The following is a 15782-nucleotide window of genomic DNA, read 5'->3' on the forward strand; positions in this document are numbered from 1 at the left end:
GAAGGAACATGCTGTACAGCACTGAGAGGCAACACCCACAGGGCCACGGAGGCTGAGGACAGCCTTCCCCCACAACAGCAGCCCACGTGCATTCTCTCCCCACAGAAACTCCCTCTGAAACTCCCCTGTTTGCTGCTCCTGTTTGCCAGCTGAGGACTTTGCCAACCACATGGGAATATATACAACACTCCACAGATTAGCCCCACCCCATACATGTGGGGTAAGTGGAAAACATTCACACATATCACACTCCAAAGAAGATGAGCCAAACATTCACATCCACAACCGACACTCGAAAACACAGAATGGCTACTGCTGTCTACACTATATGAAACTCCATCACCTCACATAACAAGACAAAAGAAAAAGTTACAAATTCCTTCCACATATTAAGCCTTTTCAGCAGCTCTTTTCTGAAACCAAAGAAGGACGATGCCTGAGCATGCCTCTCTCTGCCAAAAGCAAGCAGAAGAATCTGCAGCAGGCCATCAGGTGCTGTGTTTATGCCGCAGTCTCCTCCAGAGACGTGGGCTCGAATCCCACTCCTGACAGCGGCGTGCCGGGCTTTTGTTCTATTGGGCCTTTCTTCAGTTCTTTTAGGGCGGGTGGGTGGTTGCTCTTGATCTCGTCAGAAAAGGAGTTCCCAAGTCCTCCCCTGGGGCCTCGGAGAAAAGGCTCCGACATGCTGGTCTGCGCCCTGTTGAAGCCGGTCAGGGTGGCCGAGCGGTCCAAGGCGCTGCGTTAAGGTTGCAGTCTCCCCTGGAGACGTGGGTTCGAATCCCACCCCTGACAGCCTCTTCTCTGCCTGTCGTGGCAGGAGGCATTCCCTGGCCGCTTCTTGGTGGAAGGGAGCCAAGGGCCCTTTTCTTGGTGCGAGGTTAGGGGCCGTGGGAGCAGGCAGCGACTTCCAGTGTGTCTGAGCGTTGGCCACTCTGCCAAAAGCTAGCAGAGGGACTTCTTGTAGGCCGACAGGGTGGCTGAGCGGTCTAAGGGGCTGCGTTAAGGTCGCAGTCTCCCTCGGAAACGTGGGTTTGAATCCTACTCCTGACAGCTTCATCTCTGCCTGCCGTGGCGGGAGGCGTTCCCTGGCCGACTCTTGGTGGGAGGGAGCTGAGGGCCCTTTTCTTGGTACTAGGTAAGGGGCCACGGGAGCGGGCCTCAACTTCCAGTGTGCCTGAGCTAGCAGACAAAGTTGCAGCAGGCTGTCAGTCTGGCTGAGTGGTCTAAGGCGCTGCGTTCAGGTCGCAGTCTCCCCTGGAGACGTGGGTTCAAATCCCACTCCTGACAGCTGCGTGTAAGGCTTTTGTTCTCTTTGAGCTTCCTTCGGTTCTTTTCAGGCAGGTGGGATGCTTCTGTTGATCTCGTCAGAGAAGGAGTTACCACGTCCTCTCCCTGGGCCTCGGAGAAAAGGCTCCGCCATGCTGGCCTGCGCCCTGTCGAAGCCAGAGGGAGACTCTGGTTGGCCTAGGGCCGCTGCCATCGCCACTAGTAGCGGGCAAGAGCGCTCCCGGTCAGGGTGGCCGAGCGGTCTAAGGCGCTGCGTTAAGGTCGCAGTCTCCCCCGGAGACGTGGGTTTGAATCCCACCCTTGACAGCCTCTTCTCTGCCTGTCGTGGCAGGAGGCATTCCCTGGCCGCCTCTTGGTTGGAGGGAGCCAAGGGTTCTTTTCTTGGTACTGGATAAGGGGCCGCGGGAGCAGGCACTGACTTCCAGTGTGCCTGAGCGTTGGCCGCTCTGCTGAAAGCTAGCAGAGGGACATCTGGTAGGCTGTCAGGGTGGCCGAGCGGTCTAAGGTGCTGCATTAAGGTTGCAGTCTCCCCTGGAGGCGTGGGTTCAAATCCCACTCCCGACAGCTGCGTGTCAGGCTTTTTTTCTCTTTGGGCTTCCTTCGGTTCTTTTCGGGCAGGTGGGCAGTTGCTGCTGATCTTGTCAGAGAAGGAGTTCCCACGTCCTCCCCCTGGGCCTCGGGGAAAAGGCACCGCCACACTGACCTGTGCCGTGTCAAAGCCAGAGATGGATTCTGGTGGGTACGGGGTCCCTGCAGCATGCCACCACCAGTCAGGTTGGCCGAGCGGTCCAAGGTGCTGTGTTAAGGTTGCAGTCTCCCCTGGAAACGTGGGTTTGAATCCTACTCCTGACAGCCTCTTCGCTGCCTGCCGTGGCGGGAGGCGATCCCTGGCCACCTCTTGGTGGGAGGGAGCTAAGGGCTCTTTTCTTGGTGCTAGGTAAGGGGCCGCAGGAGCAGGCAGTGACTTCCAGTGCGCCTGACGGTTGGCCGCTCTGCCGAAAGCTAGCAGAGGGACTTCTTACAGGCTGTCAGGGTGGCCGAGCGGTCTAAGGCGCTGCGTTCAGGTCGCAGTCTCCCCTGGAGACGTGGGTTCAAATCCCACTCCTGACAGCTGCGTGTAAGGCTTTTGTTCTCTTTGAGCTTCCTTCGGTTCTTTTCAGGCAGGTGGGATGCTTCTGTTGATCTCGTCAGAGAAGGAGTTACCACGTCCTCTCCCTGGGCCTCGGAGAAAAGGCTCCGCCATGCTGGCCTGCGCCCTGTCGAAGCCAGAGGGAGACTCTGGTTGGCCTAGGGCCGCTGCCATCGCCACTAGTAGCGGGCAAGAGCGCTCCCGGTCAGGGTGGCCGAGCGGTCTAAGGCGCTGCGTTAAGGTCGCAGTCTCCCCCGGAGACGTGGGTTTGAATCCCACCCTTGACAGCCTCTTCTCTGCCTGTCGTGGCAGGAGGCATTCCCTGGCCGCCTCTTGGTTGGAGGGAGCCAAGGGTTCTTTTCTTGGTACTGGATAAGGGGCCGCGGGAGCAGGCACTGACTTCCAGTGTGCCTGAGCGTTGGCCGCTCTGCTGAAAGCTAGCAGAGGGACATCTGGTAGGCTGTCAGGGTGGCCGAGCGGTCTAAGGTGCTGCATTAAGGTTGCAGTCTCCCCTGGAGGCGTGGGTTCAAATCCCACTCCCGACAGCTGCGTGTCAGGCTTTTTTTCTCTTTGGGCTTCCTTCGGTTCTTTTCGGGCAGGTGGGCAGTTGCTGCTGATCTTGTCAGAGAAGGAGTTCCCACGTCCTCCCCCTGGGCCTCGGGGAAAAGGCACCGCCACACTGACCTGTGCCGTGTCAAAGCCAGAGATGGACTCTGGTGGGTACGGGGTCCCTGCAGCATGCCACCACCAGTCAGGTTGGCCGAGCGGTCCAAGGTGCTGTGTTAAGGTTGCAGTCTCCCCTGGAAACGTGGGTTTGAATCCTACTCCTGACAGCCTCTTCGCTGCCTGCCGTGGCGGGAGGCGATCCCTGGCCACCTCTTGGTGGGAGGGAGCTAAGGGCTCTTTTCTTGGTGCTAGGTAAGGGGCCGCAGGAGCAGGCAGTGACTTCCAGTGCGCCTGACCGTTGGCCGCTCTGCCGAAAGCTAGCAGAGGGACTTCTTACAGGCTGTCAGGGTGGCCGAGCGGTCTAAGGCGCTGCGTTCAGGTCGCAGTCTCCCCTGGAAGCATGGGTTTGAATCCCACTCCTGACAGCGATGTGCCAGGCTTTTGTTCTCTTGAGGCTTACTTTCGTTCCTTTCGGGCGGGCGGGCGGCTTCTGTTGATCTCGTCAGAGAAGGAGTTCTCACGTCCTCCCCCGGGGCCTCGGAGAAAAGGTTCCGCCACGCTGGCCTGCGCCCTGTCGAAGACAGAGGGAGACTCTGGTGGGCCCGGGGCCCCTGCAATCACCGCTAGTGGCGGGCAAGAGAGAGCCAGCAGCACACCGCTCCTAGTCAGGGTGGCCGAGCAGTCCAAGGCGCTGCGTTAAGGTCGCAGTCTCCCCCGGAGAGGTGGGTTTGAATCCCACCCCTGAGAAGCCCTGAGTTTCCACCCCCTCGGAGGTGGGACACATGGAGGGAGAGTTCTGAGGTGTTTTTTCTCCCTGTGCCGCACGCGGGTGCTTTTTCTTCGACTCCCACTCAGAGGGGTCTCTCTCTGCTTGGTCAGGCTGGCCATGCTATCCAAGATGCTGCTTTTAGGCCACACTCTCCTCCGGAGACTTGGGTTCGAATCCCACTCCTGAGAGCAGCATGCTGAGCTTTTGTTCTCTTTAAGCTTCCTTCGGTTCTTTGTGGGCGGGCGACTTCTGTTGATCTCGTCAGAGATGGCGTTCCCACATCCTCCCCCGGGGCCTCGGGGAAAAGACGCTGCCACACTCGCCTGCGCCCTGTAGAAGCCAGAGAGGGACTCAGAGAGACCCGCTCCCGTGGCCACTTACCTAGTCCCAAGAAAAGGGCCCTCAGACTTTTGTTCTCTTGGGGCTTCCTTCGGTTCTTTGCGGGAGGGCGGCTTCTGTTGATCTCGTCAGAGAAGGAGTTCTCACATGTTCCCCAGGGGCCTCGGAGAAAAGGCTCCTCCACTCTGGCCTGAGCCCTGTCGAAGCCAGAGAGGGACTCTGGTGGGCCCGCGGCCCCTGCCACCGCTGCAAGAGAGCACTGGCAGCATGCCGCTCCCAGTGAGGGTGGCCAAGTGGTCCAAGGCGCTTCGTTAAGGTCGTAGTCTCCCATGGAGGCGTGGGTTTGAATCCCACTCCTGACAGCGGCATGTCGGGCTTTTGTTCTCTTGGGGTTTGCTTCGGGTTTTTTTGGACGGGCGGGCGGTTGCTGCTGATCTTGTCAGAGAAGGAGTTCCCACGTCCTCCCCGTGGGCCTCGGGGAAAAGGCACCGCTACGCTGGCCTGTGCCCTATCAAAGCCAGAAAGGGACTCTGGTGGGTACAGGGGCCCTACAGCATGCCACCCCCAGTTAGGTTGGCCGAGCGGTCCAAGGTGCTGTGTTAAGGTCGCAGTCTCCCTTGGAAACGTGGGTTCCAATCCTACTCCTTATAGCCTCATCTCTGCCTGCCGTGGTGGGAGGCGTTCCCTGGCCGCCTCTTGGTGGGAGGGAGCTGAGGGCCCTTTTCTTGGTACTAGGTAGGGGGCCATGGGAGCGGGCCTCGACTTCCAGTGTGCCTGAGCGTTAGCAGCTCTGCTGACAGCTAGCGGAGAGGCTTCTTGAGGGCCGTCAGGGTGGCCGAGCGGTCTAAGGCGCTGCGTTCAGGTCGCAGTCTCCCCCGGAGACGTGGGTTCGAATCCCACTCCTGACAGCGGCATGCCTGGCTTTTGTTCTCTTGGGGCTTCCTTCGGTTCTTTGCTGGCGGCTTCTGTTGATCTCGTCAGAGAAGGAGTTCTCACATCCTCCCCCAGGGCCTCGGAGAAAAGGCTCCTCCGCTCTGGCCTTCGCCCTGTCGAAGCCAGAGAGGGACTCTGGTGGGCCTGGGGCCCCTGCAAGTGGCGGGCACGAGACTGCTGGCAGCACACCACTCCCGGTCAGGGTGGCTGAGCAGTCCAAGGCACTGCATTAAGGTCGCAGTCTCCCCCGGAGACGTGGGTTCGAATCCCACCCCTGACAGCCTCTTCTCTGCCTGTTGTGGCAGGAAGCGTTCCCTGGCCGCCTCTTGGTGGGAGGGAGCCAAGGGCTCTTTTCTTGGTGCTAGGTAAGGGGCCGGGGGAGTAGGCAACGACTTCCAGTGTGCCTGAGCATTGGCTGCTCTGCCGAAAGCTAGCAGAGGGACTTTTTGCAGGCCGTCAGGGTGGCCGAGAGGTCTAAGGCTCTGCGTTCAGGTCACAGTCTCCCCTGGAGGCGTGGGTTCGAATCCCACTCCTGACAGCAGCGTCTCAGGCTTTTGTTCTCTTGGGGCTTGCTTCAGTTTTTTTTCAGACGGGCGGGCGGTTGCTGCTGATCTTGTCAGAGAAGGAGTTTGCACGTCTTCCCCCAGGCGTCGGGGAAAAGGCACCACCATGCTGGCCTGTGCCCTGTCAAAGCCAGAGACGGATTCTGGTGGGTACGGGGGCCATGCAGCATGCCACCCCCAGTCAGATTGGCCGAGCGGTCCAAGGTGCTGTGTTAAGGTCGCAGTCTCCCTCGGAAAGGTGGGTTCGAATCCTACTCCTGACAGCCTCATCTCTGCCTGCCATGGCGGGAGGCGTTCCCTGGCTGCCTCTTGGTGGGAGGGAGCTGAGGGCCCTTTTCTTGGTACTAGGTAAGGGGCCACGGGAGCGGGCCTCGACTTCCAGTGTGCCTGAGCTAGCAGAGGGAGATGCAGCAGGCTGTCAGGGTGGCCGAGTGGTCTAAGGCGCTGCATTTAGGCTGCAGTCTCCCCTGGAGGCGTGGGTTCGAATCCCACTCCTGACAGCGGTGTGCCGGGCTTTTGTTCTCTTGAGGCTTCCTTTCGGGCGGGCGGGCGGCTTCTGTTGATCTCGTCAGAGAAGGAGTTCTCACATCCTCCCCCGGGGCTTCGGAGAAAAGGCTCCGCCACGCTGGCCTACGCCCTGTCGAAGACAGAGGGAGACTCTGGTGGGCCCGGGGCCCCTGCAATCACCGCTAGTGGTGGGCAAGAGAGCGCCAGCAGCACGCCGCTCCCAGTCAGGGTGGCCGAGTGGTCCAAGGCGCTGCATTAAGGTTGCAGTCTCCCCCGGAGACGTGGGTTCGAATCCCACCCCTGACAGCCTCTTCTCTGCCTGTCATGGCAGGAAGCGTTCCCTGGTCCCCTCTTGGTGGGATGGAGCCAAGGGCTGTTTTCTTGCTGCTAGGTAAGGGGCCGCGGGAGCAGGCAGCGACTTCCAGTGTGCTTGAGCATTGGCCGCTCTGCTGACAGGTAGCGGAGGGACTCCTTGCAGGCCTTCAGGGTGGCCGAGCGGTCTAAGGTGCTGCGTTCAGGTCATAGTCTACCCCAGAGGCATGGGTTTGAATCGAAGCCCTGAGTTTCCGCCCCCTCGGAGGTGGGACACATGGAGGGAGAGTTCTGAGGTGTTTTTTCTCCCTGTGCCGCACGCGGGTGCTTTTTCTTGACTCCCACTCAGAGGGGTCTCTCTCTGCTTGGTCAGGCTGGCCATGCTATCCAAGATGCTGCTTTTAGGCCACACTCTCCTCCGGAGACTTGGGTTCGAATCCCACTCCTGAGAGCAGCATGCTGAGCTTTTGTTCTCTTTAAGCTTCCTTCAGTTCTTTGTGGGCGGGCGATTTCTGTTGATCTCGTCAGAGATGGCGTTCCCACATCCTCCCCCGGGGCCTCGGGGAAAAGACGCTGCCACACTCGCCTGCGCCCTGTAGAAGCCAGAGAGGGACTCAGAGAGACCCGCTCCCGTGGCCCCTTACCTAGTACCAAGAAAAGAGCCCTCAGACTTTTGTTCTCTTGGGGCTTCCTTCGGTTCTTTGCGGGCGGGCGGCTTCTATTGATCTCGTCAGAGAAGGAGTTCTCACATGCTCCCCCGGGGCCTCGGAGAAAAGGCTCCTCCACTCTGGCCTGAGCCCTGTCGAAGCCAGAGAGGGACTCTGGTGGGCCCGCGGCCCCTGCCACCGCTGCAAGAGAGCGCTGGCAGCATGCCGCTCCCAGTGAGGGTGGCCGAGTGGTCCAAGGCGCTTCGTTAAGGTCGTAGTCTCCCATGGAGGTGTGGGTTTGAATCCCACTCCTGATTGCAGCATGTCAGGCTTTTGTTCTCTTGGGGTTTGCTTCGGGTTTTTTTGGACGGACGGGCGGTTGCTGCTGATCTTGTCAGAGAAGGAGTTCCCACGTCCTCCCCGTGGGCCTCGGGGAAAAGGCGCCACCACGCTGGCCTGTGCCCTGTCAAAGCCAGAGAGGTACTCTGGTGGGTACAGGGGCCCTACAGCATGCCACCCCCAGTTAGGTTGGCCGAGAGGTCCAAGGTGCTGCGTTAAGGTCGAAGTCTCCCTTGGAAACGTGGGTTCCAATCCTACTCCTGATAGCCTCATCTCTGCCTGCCATGGTGGGAGGCGTTCCCTGGCTGCCTCTTGGTGGGAGGGAGCTGAGGGCCCTTTTCTTGGTACTAGGTAGGGGGCCATGGGAGCGGGCCTCGACTTCCAGTGTGCCTGAGCGTTGGCCGCTCTGCTGACAGGTAGCGGAGAGGCTTCTTGAGGGCCGTCAGGGTGGCCGAGCGGTCTAAGGCGCTGCGTTCAGGTCGCAGTCTCCCCTGGAGGCGTGGGTTCAAATCCCACTCCTGACAGCAGCGTGTTGGGCTTTTGTTCTCTTGGGGCTTCCTTCGGTTCGTTGCGGGCGGCTGCTTTTAATCTCGTCAGAGAAGCAGTTCCCACGTCCCCCCCCCGGCCCTCAGAGAAAAGGCTCTGCCATGCTGGCCTGTGCCCTGTCGAAGCCAGAGATGGACTCTGGTGGGCGCAGTGCCCCTGCCACCGCCGCAAGTGGCGGGCAAGAGATCGCCGGCAGGACGCCGATCCTGGTCAGAATGGCCGAATGGTCCATGGCGCTGCATTAAGGTCGCAGTCTCCCCTGGAGGCATGGGTTCGAATCCCACCCCTGACAAGCCCTGAGTTTCCTTCTCCTCGGAAGTGGGGCACGTGGAGGGAGAGCCGTGGGCCGGTTTCTCTCCCTGTGCTGCACGTGCGTGCTTTTTCTTCTACTCCCCCCCAAAGGGGGCCCTCTCCGCTTCTCTGCCTGCTGTGGCGGGAGGCGTTCCCTGGCCGCCTTTTAGTGGGAGGGAGCTGAGGGCCCTTTTCTTGGTGCTAGGTAAGGGGCTGCGGAAGCGGGCAGCGACTTCCAGTGAGCCTGAGCATTGGCCACTCTGCTGACAGCTAGCGGAGGGACTCCTTGCAGGCCTTCAGGGTGGCCGAGCGGTCTAAGGTGCTGCGTTCAGGTCACAGTCTACCCCAGAGGCATGGGTTTGAATCGAAGCCCTGAGTTTCCGCCCCCTCGGAGGTGGGTCACATGGAGGGAGAGTTCTGGGGTGTTTTTTCTCCCTGTGCCGCACGCGGGTGCTTTTTCTTGACTCCCACTCAAAGGGGTCTCTCTCTGCTTGGTCAGGCTGGCCATGCTATCCAAGATGCTGCTTTTAGGCCACACTCTCCTCCGGAGACTTGGGTTCGAATCCCACTCCTGAGAGCAGCATGCTGAGCTTTTGTTCTCTTTAAGCTTCCTTCGGTTCTTTGCGGGAGGGCGATTTCTGTTGATCTCGTCAGAGATGGCGTTCCCACATCCTCCCCCGGGGCCTCGGGGAAAAGACGCTGCCACACTCGCCTGCGCCCTGTCGAAGCCAGAGAGGGACTCTGGTGGGCCCGCGGCCCCTGCCACCGCTGCAAGAGAGCGCTGGCAGCATGCCGCTCCCAGTGAGGGTGGCCGAGTGGTCCAAGGCGCTTCGTTAAGGTCGTAGTCTCCCATGGAGGCGTGGGTTTGAATCCCACTCCTGATAGCAGCATGTCAGGCTTTTGTTCTCTTGGGGTTTGCTTCGGGTTTTTTTGGACGGGCGGGCGGTTGCTGCTGATCTTGTCAGAGAAGGAGTTCCCACGTCCTCCCCGTGGGCCTCGGGGAAAAGGCGCCACCATGCTGGCCTGTGCCCTGTCAAAGCCAGAGAGGGACTCTGGTGGGTACAGGGGCCCTACAGCATGCCACCCCCAGTTAGGTTGGCCGAGAGGTCCAAGGTGCTGTGTTAAGGTCGCAGTCTCCCTTGGAAACGTGGGTTCCAATCCTACTCCTGATAGCCTCATCTCTGCCTGCCATGGCGGGAGGCGTTCCCTGGCTGCCTCTTGGTGGGAGGGAGCTGAGGGCCCTTTTCTTGGTACTAGGTAGGGGGCCATGGGAGCGGGCCTCGACTTCCAGTGTGCCTGAGCGTTGGCCGCTCTGCTGACAGGTAGCGGAGAGGCTTCTTGAGGGCCGTCAGGGTGGCCGAGCGGTCTAAGGCGCTGCGTTCAGGTCGCAGTCTCCCCTGGAGGCGTGGGTTCAAATCCCACTCCTGACAGCAGCGTGTTGGGCTTTTGTTCTCTTGGGGCTTCCTTCGGTTCGTTGCGGGCGGCTGCTTTTAATCTCGTCAGAGAAGCAGTTCCCACGTCCCCCCCCCCCGGCCCTCAGAGAAAAGGCTCTGCCATGCTGGCCTGTGCCCTGTCGAAGCCAGAGATGGACTCTGGTGGGCGCAGTGCCCCTGCCACCGCCGCAAGTGGCGGGCAAGAGATCGCCAGCAGGACGCCGATCCTGGTCAGAATGGCCGAATGGTCCATGGCGCTGCATTAAGGTCGCAGTCTCCCCTGGAGGCATGGGTTCGAATCCCACCCCTGACAAGCCCTGAGTTTCCTTCTCCTCGGAAGTGGGGCACGTGGAGGGAGAGCCGTGGGCCGGTTTCTCTCCCTGTGCTGCACGTGCGTGCTTTTTCTTCTACTCCCACCCAAAGGGGGCCCTCTCCACTTCTCTGCCTGCTGTGGCGGGAGGCGTTCCCTGGCCACCTTTTGGTGGGAGGGAGCTGAGGGCCCTTTTCTTGGTGCTAGGTAAGGGGCTGCGGAAGCGGGCAGCGACTTCCAGTGAGCCTGAGCATTGGCCACTCTGCTGACAGCTAGCAGAGGGACTTGCAGCAGGCCGTAAGGGTGAATGCGCGGTGTAAGGCGCTGCATTCAGGTCGCAGTCTCCCCCCGAGAGGTGGGTTTGAATCCTACTTCTGAGAAGCCCTGAGTTTCCACCCCCTCGGGAGTGGGGCACATGGAGGGAGAGTCCTGGGGCGTTTTTTCTCCCTGTCCCGCACGCAGGTGTTTTTTCTTCGACTCCCACTCAAAGGGGTCTCTCTCTGCTTGATCAGGCTGGCTGTGCTGTCCAAGGCACTGCTTTTAGGCCGCACTCTCCCCCGGAGGTGTGGGTTCAAATCCCACTCCTGACAGCAGCATGTCGGGCTTTTGTTCTCTTGGGGCTTCCTTTGGTTCATTGCAAGTTCCCACGTCCTCCCCCTGGGCCTCGGAGAAAAGGCTCCGCCATGCTGGCCTGCGCCCTGTCGAAGCCAGAGGGAGACTCTGGTTGGCCTGGGGCCGCTACCATCGCCACTAGTAGCGGGCAAGAGCGCTCCCGGTCAGGGTGGCTGAGCGATCCAAGGCGCTGCGTTAAGGTCGCAGCCTCCCCCGGAGACGTGGGTTTGAATCCCACCCTTGACAGCCTCTTCTCTGCCTGTCATGGCAGGAGGCATTCCCTGGCTGCCTCTTGGTTGGAGGGAGCCAAGGGTTCTTTTCTTGGTACTGGATAAGGGGCCGCGGGAGCAGGCAGCGACTTCCAGTGTGCCTGAGCGTAGGCCGCTCTGCTGAAAGCTAGCAGAGGGACATCTTGTAGGCTGTCAGGGTGGCTGAGCGGTCTAAGGTGCTGCATTAAGTTTGCAGTCTCCCCTGGAGGCGTGGGTTCAAATCCCACTTCTGACAGCTGCGTGTCAGGCTTTTTTTCTCTTTGGGCTTCCTTCGGTTCTTTTCGGGCGGGTGGGCAGTTGCTGCTGATCTTGTCAGAGAAGGAGTTCCCACGTCCTCCCCCTGAGCCTTGGGGAAAAGGCACCGCCACGCTCACCTGTGCCGTGTCAAAGCCAGAGATGGACTCTGGTGGGTACGGGGTCCCTGCAGCATGCCACCACCAGTCATTTTGGCCGAGCGGTCCAAGGTGCTGTGTTAAGGTTGCAGTCTCCCCTGGAAACGTGGGTTTGAATCCTACTCCTGATAGCCTCTTCTCTGCCTGCCGTGGCGGGAGGCGATCCCTGGCGACCTCTTGGTGGGAGGGAGCTAAGGGCTCTTTTCTTGGTGCTAGGTAAGGGGCCACGGGAGCAGGCAGCGACTTCCAGTGTGCTTGAGCGTTGGCCGCTATGCTGACAGGTAGCAGAGGGACTTTTTGCAGGCCGTCAGGGTGGCCGAGCAGTCTAAGGCGCTGCGTTAAGGTCGCAGTCTCCCCTGGAGGCGTGGGTTCGAATCCCACTCCTGACAGCAGTGTTTCAGGCTTTTGTTCTCTTGGGGCTTGCTTCGGTTTTTTTCGGACGGGCGGACGGTTGCTGCTGATCTTGTCAGAGAAGGAGTTCGCACGTCTTCCCCGTGGGCCTCGGGGAAAAGGCACCGCTACGCTGGCCTGTGCCCTGTCAAAGCCAGAGACGGATTCTGGTGGGTATGGGGGCCATGCAGCATGCCACCCCCAGTCAGATTGGCCGAGCGGTCCAAGATGCTGTGTTAAGGTCGCAGTCTCCCCTGGAAACATGGGTTTGAATCCTACTCGTGACAGCCTCACCTCTGCCTGCCATGGTGGGAGGCGTTCCCTGGCTGCCTCTTGGTGGGAGGGAGCTGAGGGCCCTTTTCTTGGTACTAGGTAGGGGGCCACTTGAGCGGGCCTCGACTTCCAGTGTGCCTGAGCGTTGGCCGCTCTGCTGACAGCTAGCAGAGAGACTTGCAGCAGGCTGTAAGGGTGAACGCGCAGTGTAAGGCGCTGCATTCAGGTTGCAGTCTCCCCCCGAGAGGTCGGTTTGAATCCCACCCGAGTAGCCCTGAGTTTCCGCCCCCTCGGGAGTGGGGCACATGGAGGGAGAGTCCTGGGGCGTTTTTTCTCCCTGTGGCGCACGCGGGTGCTTTTTCTTCGACTCCCACTCAAAGGGGTCTCTCTCGGCTTAGTCAGGCTGGCCGTGCTGTCGAAGGCGCTGCTTTTAGGCCGCACTCTCCTCCGGAGACGTGGGTTCGAATCCCACTCCTGACAACAGCATGCCGGGCTTTTGTTCTCTTGGGGCTTCCTTCGGTTCGTTTCGGGCGGGCAGCTTCTGTTGATCTCGTCAGAGATGGAGTTCCCACGTCCTCCCCCGAGGCCTCGGGGAAAAGTCTCTGCCACCCTCACCTGCATCCTGTAGAAGCCAGAGAGGGACTCAGGTGGGCGCGGGGCCCCTGCTGCTGCCGCAAGTGGCAGGCAAGAGAGCTGCGTTGTAAGGTGTAATGTGCGGTGTAAGGCGCTGCGTTCAGGTCACAGTCTCCCCCGGATGCGTGGGTTCGAATCCCACCCCTTACAGCCTCTTCTCTGCCTGCCGTGATGGGAGGCGTTCTCCGGCCCCCTCTTGGTGCTTGGTAAGGGGCCATGGGAGCGGGCCTCTACTTGCAGTGCGCCTGAGCGTTGGCCTCTCTGCCGACAGCTAGTGGAGGGACCTGCCCAAATCATTCTTCCTGGAACAGCGTCCCAATGTCAAGGAAGCCTAAGACCTCCTGGTGACAGAATTCTCGCAGCCAGTCATTGACCACCAGGCATTGACCAACCTCTGTCTCTGCTAAGTCTCAACCCTTGACTGGAATAATGAAGAGATCACCACCTGAGCTCTCAACTCCGTCACCCTTACTGCCAGACCCCTGTAGTCATTTCTGATCTGCCGAGGATCATACCTCGCTGTAGTATTAGTGCCCAGATGGGTGAGTTGCATGGCTAGTTGTCAGAGGGCCGGGTGATCCTCAAATATCCCTCCGTAATGTCTTGGATACTGGCCGCTGGCAAGCAGCATACAGCCTGGGATGCTATGTCAGGGCTCCACATGGGTGTCTCCATCCCTCTCAGAAGAGAGTCTCCAACCACCAGTACCCTACGGTTCCTCCTGGGAGTGGTGGCTGTGATCCTCCCAGCCTTGGGGTATGTGGCTTCTCCTCCTCCACCTTTGGGAGTGATTCCGCATGGCTCGTTGCCAGGGCAGCATAACAGTTCTCCATCACCACGGTGGGTGGGTGGGTTAGAGGTAGGGGTGGAGCACTGCCTGGTTCCAGAAGTAACCAGTAGCCAGTGTCGTCCCTGTGCCAGAGCCTTAATCTCTGCCCCCACGGACATGAAAGCAGTCGTCTCTAGCTGGGTATCATCCTCAGCCTTGGAATATATCCATACGAATACTATCAATGAATTCATCATGTGCACGTATGCTCCTCAGCCTAGCCACCTCCTGTCACTCTCCCACCTGCTTCCTGAGAGATTCCACCAGTAGGCACCTCTCACACTGGATGGTCCCCCGAGCCTGGGTTTCTGTGAGTGGGAAATGCAGGCCACAATCTCTTCAAATCCACACCAGGCTCTGGGTAGAGGCATCCATGGTTAGGTTCTCTGTCTGGATACTGGCGGAGGTAGAGGAGACAGGAGCTGTGTTGGCGCTGGTGATGAGGCACTTCCTAACCATAAGGCTTGTATTATGACTTCCTCTCTCAAACTCCCCTGTTTGCAAGCTCCCCTTGGTCACTTCGCCTCTGGGTTTTCAGCCGTACCCCCTCCATTAATCACACAATGGGTGTGTGCTCACAAGGCTGATTGAGGCTGATCAAGGAAACAAAGGCTTAAACTGTCCCCAACACACAATCCCAATTGAACCAATTTACCCTCTAACCAATGGCAGATTAATGATTTTGCTGCCCCTAGGCCCTGAAATAATCGCTGCCCCCCCATCCCCCAGCAGCTCTCGGCCCCCCAGCCACAGCTCACCTCCGCTCCAACTCCTCCCCTGAGGGCGCCGCCGGGTCCTGCTTCTCCCCGCTCCCTGCCAGTGCTTCGCAAAGGAGGAAACGCGGCGCGCTCAGGAGAGGAGGCAGGGCCGGGATGGGTATTTGGGGAAGGGGACCAATAGGGGCAGGGAGGGAGTCGGGAAGGGGTGGAGTTGGGGCAGGGCCAGGGGAGGAGGGCACGAACCAGCACCAGGAGAAGCAGCCTCTGGCTACTATTATAAATTTGCTGCCCCTGCAAATTTGCCGCCATAGGCCTAGGCCTTGTTGGCCTAGGCATTAATACGCTGCTGCCTGTAACTGAAATAACCTGAAAGAAAAAGAAAAAAACAAACAGCCAAACAAACTCACTTACCCCAAGGTTAGTACTTGCACCTTGTTTGTTCAGCAGGGGGATCTCCTTCGCCCACTCTCAAACTCCCCTGTTTGCGGTCCCCTGTTCGCTGGCTACATGCTATAATGCATCTGTATAAATGCATTCAGACTGCGACATTTCCTACCTTAGAGAAAAATTATTCTTTCAGATTTAATTTCCCAGATTTCGCTCTCCTTTCATGTGTGGATCGCCTTTCCCACTGGGAATGGGATATCCTGGTCATTCCACGCATGGAAGGAAAGCAGAATGTTGGGGTTCACAGTTACTGGATACTTAAAGGGGAATAGGTTGCCCTCAAGATACAAGATAATAAATTTATTCATTTCATTTTCTGGTTTACATCATGTGCTTCCAAGTTCATACGTGCAGACAGCTCCATCAACAATGTGATGTGGAGCATCCTAAACAGAAATTGTGATTGCAGGATGTTCACAGTAAACTTGAGATATGTGATGTGTAACACTCTCCAAATGATCCTAATAGCAATGGAAATGAGTTCCACTCAGCATGAACAGCAAGAGCTGCTAACTAAAGGTCTCTAAAGTGGGTCTGTTAAGAAAGAGTGAAATAGTAATTAATGAGATGTTGTACTTTTTTTTTTAACCTCATTAATGTGAAACAGCTGTTGCTTAACACTTATCTGCAGAAAACAGATGCCAGGAATAACAGATACTGCAACTAAGTATGGGTGACTAACTGTCATTGCTTTTATGGCAATACCCAATATGCCTTACAAAAAAAAAACACCTTCCATTTTTATGGAGCGTATAACCTAATTAGAGGCATAGCCGCAAGCAGCTAATCTTGTATTTTTGGAGATGGTAGCTGCCCTGCATCACACTGAGAAACAAAGAATATCTAATGAAGAATTTCCAGCAGAGACACAGTCCAGCCAAGGTAGCACGTCCCACGCAAACAGTAGCCAGGTGTTTAACATAAGTTTCTCTGTATTGTTATGCCCAGTGTAAATCCATGTGGCCTGAAGCTCATGGGGTAAGGAGCTCTCCGCTTCCATCTGTTGGTGAGCAGTGGGAAGAATGGCCACTCTGCTGCTTCACCTGTATAAGCCATTTATCCAGGACTCTAGATGGACAGAAGGGAAGGACCTCTCTGACCTCATCTATTGGTGAATAGGAGGAAGTATGGCTACAGAAAGAGTTTC

General features: G+C 58.4%; 16 non-coding genes across 16 annotated transcripts; all 16 read left to right on the forward strand.

The window, feature by feature from the left end:
- The first annotated feature begins 709 nt into the window (after positions 1–709).
- On the forward strand, positions 710–792 carry TRNAL-AAG (transfer RNA leucine (anticodon AAG)). Its single transcript has one exon. It is a non-coding gene; the product is annotated as a tRNA-Leu (tRNA).
- Positions 793–1201: 409 nt separating this feature from the next.
- On the forward strand, positions 1202–1290 carry TRNAL-CAG (transfer RNA leucine (anticodon CAG)). Its single transcript has one exon. It is a non-coding gene; the product is annotated as a tRNA-Leu (tRNA).
- Positions 1291–1510: 220 nt separating this feature from the next.
- On the forward strand, positions 1511–1593 carry TRNAL-AAG (transfer RNA leucine (anticodon AAG)). The gene has a single exon. It is a non-coding gene; the product is annotated as a tRNA-Leu (tRNA).
- Positions 1594–1768: 175 nt separating this feature from the next.
- TRNAL-AAG (transfer RNA leucine (anticodon AAG)) lies at positions 1769–1851 on the forward strand. The gene has a single exon. It is a non-coding gene; the product is annotated as a tRNA-Leu (tRNA).
- A 463-nt stretch (positions 1852–2314) lies between these two features.
- TRNAL-CAG (transfer RNA leucine (anticodon CAG)) lies at positions 2315–2397 on the forward strand. Its single transcript has one exon. It is a non-coding gene; the product is annotated as a tRNA-Leu (tRNA).
- Positions 2398–2620: 223 nt separating this feature from the next.
- On the forward strand, positions 2621–2703 carry TRNAL-AAG (transfer RNA leucine (anticodon AAG)). The gene has a single exon. It is a non-coding gene; the product is annotated as a tRNA-Leu (tRNA).
- Positions 2704–2878: 175 nt separating this feature from the next.
- On the forward strand, positions 2879–2961 carry TRNAL-AAG (transfer RNA leucine (anticodon AAG)). Its single transcript has one exon. It is a non-coding gene; the product is annotated as a tRNA-Leu (tRNA).
- A 463-nt stretch (positions 2962–3424) lies between these two features.
- Positions 3425–3507, forward strand: TRNAL-CAG (transfer RNA leucine (anticodon CAG)). Its single transcript has one exon. It is a non-coding gene; the product is annotated as a tRNA-Leu (tRNA).
- A 1508-nt stretch (positions 3508–5015) lies between these two features.
- Positions 5016–5098, forward strand: TRNAL-CAG (transfer RNA leucine (anticodon CAG)). The gene has a single exon. It is a non-coding gene; the product is annotated as a tRNA-Leu (tRNA).
- A 480-nt stretch (positions 5099–5578) lies between these two features.
- TRNAL-CAG (transfer RNA leucine (anticodon CAG)) lies at positions 5579–5661 on the forward strand. Its single transcript has one exon. It is a non-coding gene; the product is annotated as a tRNA-Leu (tRNA).
- Positions 5662–6103: 442 nt separating this feature from the next.
- Positions 6104–6186, forward strand: TRNAL-UAG (transfer RNA leucine (anticodon UAG)). Its single transcript has one exon. It is a non-coding gene; the product is annotated as a tRNA-Leu (tRNA).
- Positions 6187–6416: 230 nt separating this feature from the next.
- TRNAL-AAG (transfer RNA leucine (anticodon AAG)) lies at positions 6417–6499 on the forward strand. Its single transcript has one exon. It is a non-coding gene; the product is annotated as a tRNA-Leu (tRNA).
- A 1433-nt stretch (positions 6500–7932) lies between these two features.
- Positions 7933–8015, forward strand: TRNAL-CAG (transfer RNA leucine (anticodon CAG)). The gene has a single exon. It is a non-coding gene; the product is annotated as a tRNA-Leu (tRNA).
- Positions 8016–9675: 1660 nt separating this feature from the next.
- Positions 9676–9758, forward strand: TRNAL-CAG (transfer RNA leucine (anticodon CAG)). Its single transcript has one exon. It is a non-coding gene; the product is annotated as a tRNA-Leu (tRNA).
- Positions 9759–11104: 1346 nt separating this feature from the next.
- TRNAL-AAG (transfer RNA leucine (anticodon AAG)) lies at positions 11105–11187 on the forward strand. The gene has a single exon. It is a non-coding gene; the product is annotated as a tRNA-Leu (tRNA).
- A 463-nt stretch (positions 11188–11650) lies between these two features.
- On the forward strand, positions 11651–11733 carry TRNAL-AAG (transfer RNA leucine (anticodon AAG)). Its single transcript has one exon. It is a non-coding gene; the product is annotated as a tRNA-Leu (tRNA).
- The last annotated feature ends 4049 nt before the right edge of the window (positions 11734–15782 follow it).

This window comes from Lepidochelys kempii, chromosome 3 (genome assembly GCF_965140265.1).
Source record: "Lepidochelys kempii isolate rLepKem1 chromosome 3, rLepKem1.hap2, whole genome shotgun sequence".
Lineage (NCBI taxonomy): Eukaryota > Metazoa > Chordata > Testudines > Cheloniidae > Lepidochelys > Lepidochelys kempii.